Source organism: Penaeus chinensis, chromosome 31 (assembly GCF_019202785.1).
Source record: "Penaeus chinensis breed Huanghai No. 1 chromosome 31, ASM1920278v2, whole genome shotgun sequence".
NCBI classification, from domain to species: domain Eukaryota; kingdom Metazoa; phylum Arthropoda; class Malacostraca; order Decapoda; family Penaeidae; genus Penaeus; species Penaeus chinensis.
In genome coordinates this window covers 20,856,655-20,864,678 of record NC_061849.1, presented here as the reverse complement: position 1 = coordinate 20,864,678, position 8,024 = coordinate 20,856,655, and the positions used below count along the sequence as shown (strand labels likewise).

The 8,024-nt window shown below is 39.7% G+C and overlaps 1 protein-coding gene across 4 annotated transcripts in view; it reads right to left on the bottom strand.

Moving 5' to 3' along the window:
• Window positions 1-382: 382 nt before the first annotated feature.
• LOC125041777 (vesicle-associated membrane protein 2-like) overlaps window positions 383-8,024 on the bottom strand; it is a 43,913-nt gene continuing 36,271 nt past the window's right edge. For all 4 annotated transcript variants that reach the window (XM_047637058.1, XM_047637055.1, XM_047637056.1 and 1 more), the window contains exon 7: window positions 383-737. The gene's annotated coding sequence lies outside the window, so the exon portion shown is untranslated. The remainder of the gene's footprint in view (window positions 738-8,024) is intronic.

Below are 8,024 nucleotides of genomic sequence, written 5' to 3'. Positions count from 1 at the left end.
GGCACATGCAAATCATAAATCTGGAACAACCCTCATTCGGCAAAAAGAAAAATCATAATAAACTGGAAAAAAAAAAAAAAAAAAAAATCATACACTAACAAGACTTAGAAATCATGTAATAAATATTAAATAAAATAACTACCAAAGAAATAAATATGGAATACAGACAGAGGGCAACTTTCATATGGAAACACAGAACCCCAAGGTTGGTTGTTTGAGGGCACTGGACACACCCTAAACAAGAACCTAAGAGGGCTGCAACACCACACACTCACCCTAGCCAACAGACACCCATTGTTCAAGCCCGGCTCACCACGGGAGGGTCTGGACCGTACCCACCCCTGAGTTCTCCGGGCTTGGGGAACGACTAATCTTTCAAGGACTCATTAGGGTTTACAACAGACTGTCACATACTAAAGACAACAATGTACTAGGAATTTTCTTTGGCCAATTATTCTTAATGGGAAAAACCACCAATTATGAGAGCTGCCCTCAGTCTGTGCTCATAGGACTCAGGATGAAAAGGAAATACCGAAATCTGAAATAACATGAGTACATAAGTAAGAACAATTTTTGACGTCTACTGCTCCACCCTCTATAATCCTAACTAGTGGTATCTTAGCAGACGTTTCTAGGTTCAAAAAAGTTTTTTTTTTTTCTTTTTTTCTTGTAATAGAGCTCTCACCCACACATTCACCGACACCTGTCCTGCAAAGCAAATTAGCTTGCTGCCCAGGCTGCATGTAAGAGAGAGGCTTCGCATCAGTCATTGCAGGTTAGAAGCTTGTGTGAGGACCATTTTGGTGGGGTAACAACCAAATAATCCTTTCCTTCTTACTGTTAACATAATCAGAACTAGCTTAACTTCAACAGCCCTTTCCGAATGTGTCTGATTTTGTGGTTTTACTTCAAGCCAGATCTCAAAATTCTTAAAAAGTTACTTATCATATGCTGGAGAGAGAGAATATATTTCAATATTCCTGAAGCTGAACAGGAAAAAAATATATAAATTACTAAATCCAATGACAAAGTCTATAACAGAATTTAATCACTTCAGTCTCGGCTATCATTCCATTACCTGAGCTGTACGTTTAACTCTTAATATATTTTCTTCCCCATAAAGTGCAAAGATTTTCCTTTATTTCCTTACCTAGATGAATTCACATAATTTACAAACACCATTGCCCACACCATATACAATTGCAAAAGTTAAGCAAGTTTTCCTCAAAATAATAAGAACGCCTCATCATTTCTGTACAAGCTATGAGGACATGAAATGACTGTGCACGAAGGGCAACATTCCCATTAGTTTGAGCAATTATGGACAGTCAGAAGGGATGTATGAAAGGAATTTAAAAATCTGCTTGTGTTCATCTGACCAGTGCAGCAGGATTCTCCCTCTACCTTCCAACCACTGAATATTCTCTTTTAAAATTCATTAACTTTTATAACTAATGTCTCTGTTATTGCTTTATTAAATCTATTAATTTCTATTCTAGTTGTCTTTAATGCAAGACCAGAACATGACTGCTAAATTCCATTACCATTACATTAATGTAATGCAATTTCTTACATCCTTTATACAAAGAGCATTTGAAAGTACACAGCAATCATCCTTTGGTGATATTAGCCTATGCTTCCACAGGAAATGACATACAGATCTATAAATTCATAATATTCACATTGCACATTCAACCTACAAAAATGTCAAGGAAATATCTGGTACTTGTTTTACATCTCTTCATCATCATTAAAAACATTTGAACAGATCTTTTTTTTTTCATTATGTTCTTGTTTTGCAATACATTATGAAAGTAAATCTACCAAAAAATAACACAAATTTCCTCATTAACATACACATACATGTATCTGGATGTCATCACACAATTCATATTAACAAAAGCACAGACAGACACACAGACAGACAGACAGACAGAGACAGACAGTCAGACAGACAGAGACAGACAGTCAGACAGACAGAGACAGACAGTCAGACAGACAGACAGACAGTCAGACAGACAGACAGACAGTCAGACACCCACCCACCAATACACACATATATTTCATTCAGAGCAAAATTCTTTTTAAGTCGAAAGCCTGACCAGCTTACTACAATTCAGTCATGACCAACCCACACGAAGAGAAGGAAAGAAATATAGTGGATCAATAGTGGAGAGGTGGAGTAGTAGGAGGAGGGAGGAGGAGGGAGGAGGAGGGAGGAGGAGGGAGGAGGAGGGAGGAGGAGGGAGGAGGAGGGAGGAGGAGGGAGGAGGAGGGAGGAGGAGGGAGGAGGAGGGAGGAGGAGGGAGGAGGAGGGAGGAGGAGGGAGGAGGAGGGAGGAGGAGGGAGGAGGAGGGAGGAGGAGGGAGGAGGAGGGAGGAGGAGGGAGGAGGAGGGAGGAGGAGGGAGGAGGAGGAGGAGGAGGAGAATAAGGAATAGAAGGAGGAGAAATACAGGAGGAAGAAGAAAATGACTACTTTGCTAGCAAAGAAAAAGGGGCAGTTCTATACCCTGCATGCACAAGAGGAGTGTAAAAAGAAATTATAAATTATATAAAAGAGCTGAATCCTGTTTAGTAACCACCCAATCATTGTATTAAAATGGGGTGAAAGATTTTGCTCAGTCAAAAGATTAGGTTTCAGAGAGATACACATGCCAAAGACAAACAAACAAACACACAGACACACACACACACATATATACAAAACCACTGTGTATTTCCATATACATAAATACATACATACACATACACACATACATAAAAAAGTTACAAACAGATATGCATACATTTACAGTATACATTTGTAAAGAAATAATGATATGAAAAGTTCCCTCAAAGTACACAAACTGAAAGGCATAAGATATGATGAAAATAACATAGTAGTGCATACTACATATTGTATTACAACACAATGCAGCAGAGTTCAAAATACTTTGCATACACTGCTGACATTATAGTATTATCTTGTACTACAATAGTGTTACAATTCCGAATACTGCAACTAAGTACTAATAAAGATATGCAGTCTTATGATATCATAACACTGTATACAATACCACATTAAAATACTATTCAGATTGTATAATTACAATGCAATGTATTACTAATAAATATCTCTAGATAACATGAGGACTGACTTACACAGAGTATGTTTGTAAGTAACATTAAAAAAAAAATCCTGAAGTATATTCACTTCCAACATTCCTTTTCACTAAAACAAAGAGACAAGTTCCTTATAAATACTAACCTAACAGAGGGGCTCCATGCTACAGTGGCCACACATTGTTTGTGGGCAAAATTAGCTAGTGAGGAGGCAAGATTCCCTTACATACATAGACAAAGCATGTCCTTTACGCAAACATATGTCAATGTGCATGTTTGGAGATCTTCTGCGAGCCAAGCGTTTTGTATTTGCGTCTAGGTACAGGTATAGAAGTACCTCCTCACGCAAACATTTAATAGGAAAATGCACTCAAGCCAGATTTTGAAATCCAATTTGACTGTCCCACCAAGATGACCCCCTAATATTTTTTTTTTTTTTTTTTTTTTTAAATAAATATTGTTTATAATTGCAAAATAAGAAAATATATACAAAGCAAATATAATGATTCTTTTAACTGCAATAAAAATGTGAAACAAGTTAAACAAGTTAAACAATTCAAATATGCAAAATATTAAAAAACCCAAAATTTTTGTATCTAACTGCATAATGTTTACAAAACAAACTATTCTACAATATAATTGTCCTTTTTGTTCTGAACAAAAAATAAAAAGAAATAAGATGATTCCACTACTAGAAAAAAATAAATAAACTGAATCCTAAATTAAAAATCAGTTGATAATTTACAATACTTTGGTAAATAAAGTAATACAATAAATATGAGGCTTCCATGACTGTGATTGAAATAACAAATGCAATATACATGAAAATTTTAATGAAAATACATAACATACCAGTTGATATGCTCATGCAAGTTTGGTCAAATAATCTCATAAACATGCTAAACTTTGAGAAACAACAAAAATAATGTGTAAAATAAAATCAAATGTGTAATAGAATCTGAGGCAGATCAACATCTAGAGGATAGTGTCCAGCCAAGCGGCCAGTGTTGGGCCAACATGGGGCTTCCATGCCGGCCTGCTATGCCAATAAATATAATTTTACATTAAATATGTATGTATTTACTATATATAAACATTAGGTGTATTAGTATATGTATGAGTAAATGTAAAGGTATCCTTGTCAATGTATCTGTGGGGGTCAAAATCTATGTCGCCTTCTGTGTAGGAGTGACAATTCTCTTATTTTAATGAATTTCAGATCTTTTACCAATTCACAAATGCATCTTAAGAAAGAGGGAACAGAGAATGACAAAAAGAAAGAAGGGAAAGAAACTAGCAAGAACAGTATAGAAAAGCCTCTTCAATTGATTCTTGATTCAATTTCTTATCCAGTCACTTCCCATGACAAGAGAAGATAACTGCTGCTGATGTAAAGTAAATGTAAGTGTGATAGAAACACTCTTTTACATCCCCTTTACTCTTTTTCACTGTGATTTCCACAACAAGGTAAATGCTGGAAGCAATAAACTTTATTTTCTTGATTACAAGTTTTCATAAATTTGTACTCCCTCACAGATACTCACATATGTATACATGAACATACTTGTCTTCATAAATGTATGAATAAAACCAGATTTTTGTGTGTCTGTATGACTCTGTGTGGCAGAGGTGTGTGTGTGTGTGTGTGTGTGTGTGTGTGTGTGTGTGTGTGTGTGTGTGTGTGTGTGTGTGTGTGTGTGTGTGTGTGTGTGTGTGTGTGTGGCGTGTGTGTGTGTGTGGCGTGTGTGTGTGTGTGTGGCGTGTGTGTGTGTGTGTGTGTGTGGCGTGTGTGTGTGTGTGTGGCGTGTGTGTGTGTGTGTGGCGTGTGTGTGTGTGTGTGGCGTGTGTGTGTGTGTGTGGCGTGTGTGTGTGTGTGTGGCGTGTGTGTGTGTGTGTGGCGTGTGTGTGTGTGTGTGTGGCGTCTGTGTGTGTGTGTGTGGCGTGTGTGTGTGGCGTGTGTGTGGCGTGTGTGTGTGTGTGTGTGTGGCGTGTGTGTGTGTGTGTGTGTGGCGTGTGTGTGTGTGGCGTGTGTGTGTGTGTGTGTGTGTGTGTGTGTGTGTGTGTGTGTGTGTGTGTGTGTGTGTGTGTGTGTGTGTGTGTGTGTGTGTGTGTGTGTGGCGTGTGTGTGTGGCGTGTGTGTGTGTGGCGTGTGTGTGTGTGTGTGTGTGTGTGTGTGTGGCGTGTGTGTGTGGCTGTGTGTGTGTGTGTGGCGTGTGTGTGTGTGTGTGTGTGTGTGTGTGTGTGTGTGTGTGTGTGTGTGTGTGTGTGTGTGTGTGTGTGTGTGTGTGTGTGTGGCGTGTGCGTGTGTGTGGCGTGTGCGTGTGTGTGGCGTGTGCGTGTGTGCGTGGCGTGTGTGTGTGTGTGTGGCGTGTGTGTGTGTGTGTGGCGTGTGTGTGTGTGTGGCGTGTGTGTGTGTGTGGCGTGTGTGTGTGTGTGTGTGGCGTGTGTGTGTGTGTGGCGTGTGTGTGTGGCGTGTGTGTGTGTGTGGCGTGTGTGTGTGTGTGTGGAGTGTGTGTGTGTGTGTGTATGGTGCATGTGTATGGTGCATGTGTATGGTGTGTGTGTGTATGGTGTGTGTGTATGGTGTGTGTGTATGGTGCGTGTGTATGGTGCATGTGTATGGTGCATGTGTATGGTGTGTGTGTATGGTGTGTGTGTGTGGTGTGTGTGTGTGTGGTGTGTATGGTGTGTGTGAATGGTGTGTGTGCATGGTGTGTGTGCAAATGGTGTGTGCAAATGGTGTGTGTGTGCAAATGGTGTGTGAGCAAATGGTGTGTGAGCAAATGGTGTGTGTGAGCAAATGGTGTGTGAGCAAATGGTGTGTGAGCAAATGGTGTGTGTATGGTGTGTATGGCATGTGTATATATGGTGTGTGTATAGTGTGTAAGGTGTGCATATGGTGTGTATGGTGTGTGTATGGTGCATGGTGTGTGTATGGTTTGTGTGTATGGTGAATGTGTGTATGGTGAGTGTGTGTATGGTGAGTGTGTGTATGGTGAGTGTGTGTATGGTGAATGTGTGTATGGTGAGTGTGTGTATGGTGAGTGTGTATGGTGGGTGTGTATGGTGGGTGTGTATGGTGAGTGTGTATGGTGAGTGTGTATGTGTGTATGGTGAGTGTGTATGGTGAGTGTGTATGTGTGTATGGTGTATGTGTATGGTGTGTGTATGTGTATGGTGTGTGTATGTGTATGGTGTGTGTATGTGTATGGTGTGTGTATGGTGTGAGTATGTGTGTATGGTGTGTGTATGGTGTGTGCATGATGTATGTGTGTATGGTGTGCATGATGTATGTGTGTATGGTGTGTGCATGGTGTATGGTGTGTATGGTGAGTGTGTGTATGGTGTGTGTATGGTGAGTGTGTGTATGGTGAGTGTGTGTATGGTGAGTGTGTATGTGTGTGGTGTGTGTATGGTGTGTGTGGTGTGTGCATGGTGTGTGTGGTGTGTGTGGTGTGTGTGGTGTGTGTATGGTGTGTGTGGTGTGTGTATGGTGTGTGTATGGTGTGTATGGTGTGTGTGTAGGTGTGTGTATGGTGTGTGTATGGTGTGTGTAGGTGTGTGTATGGTATGTGTGTAGGTGTGTGTATGGTGTGTGTAGGTGTGTGTATGGTGTGTGTAGGTGTGTGTAGGTGTGTGTAGGTGTGTGTGTAGGTGTGTGTAGGTGTGTGTATGGTGTGTAGGTGTGTGTATGGTGTGTGTATGGTGTGTGTAGGTATGTGTAGGTGTGTGTATGGTGTGTGTAGGTGTGTGTATGGTGTGTGTATGGTGTGTGTAGGTGTGTGTATGGTGTGTGTGTAGGTGTGTGTATGGTGTGTAGGTGTGTGTGTATGGTGTGTGTGTAGGTGTGTGTGTAGGTGTGTGTGTAGGTGTGTGTGTAGGTGTGTGTGTAGGTGTGTGTGTAGGTGTGTGTGTAGGTGTGTGTGTAGGTGTGTGTGTAGGTGTGTGTGTAGGTGTGTGTGTAGGTGTGTGTATGGTGTGTGTGTGTATGGTGTGTGTGTGTATGGTGTGTGTGTATGGTGTGTGTGATCCTTAGTCAACACTTATATTGCAAGATTCATGCAACTTTTCTTTAGATTATTCAGATTTAGTGGACCTGATGACTGCTTTTCTTCCCCATAAGTCATTATAAAACTAAGAAAGTGTGACTAAGAATAATGATTCTCAACTAGCTATAAATACTACAAGTCTACCTTTTTACTTTTAGATTTAAAAAAAAGTTTTCTCATTACTTTAGAAAATGTTTACTTTCCTACAATATAGGTTAAAATTCTAAAGCCCATTATTGGATTATACGTATTTCTTTTATAAAAAAATCTTTTTAAAACAGCCTTTTAACCCAAAGGGAAAATAAATAAGGAAAATCTCAAAATCTTAAAATTATACATAAAAGGTCCTATACAAGCCTTTTGGACACTATTTTCAAGATCATATTTAGCCTTTGTACAAAATTCTTTTTACCCTTACCTATGACTGCATCAAAACTGTCTATCACAGTTAATATAGAGGAAAGGATTAAAATGAACTTGTATAGAGAGGATCAAGAGCTTCAGAAAAGGAAAATATCATTCCGTAAGAGATAATAATGAAAGTATCATACATACAATAGAACCCCTTAAGTATATAACCCTAAATTTATTGGGCACACAATCTGGACTGAACAAGCATATATACAGTTGTATGTGCTCACAATTGGCATGACAAAGTGCATAAAAAGGCAATGCAAAACATGTGCAGAATAAAAGCATGACAAGTGGACGGAGCCATTCTAGCAGATGGCTACAACAAGCAGGCATGTTCAAGCTTCATGCACAACCATAAGCTGGCACCAGTGTCTCTCATGTAGGGCCTACAACCTTACTTTCCTGATTGTGTATTGCTGTTTAAGTGAGATTCTTTGTAATTGTCAAAGAAAATGAAG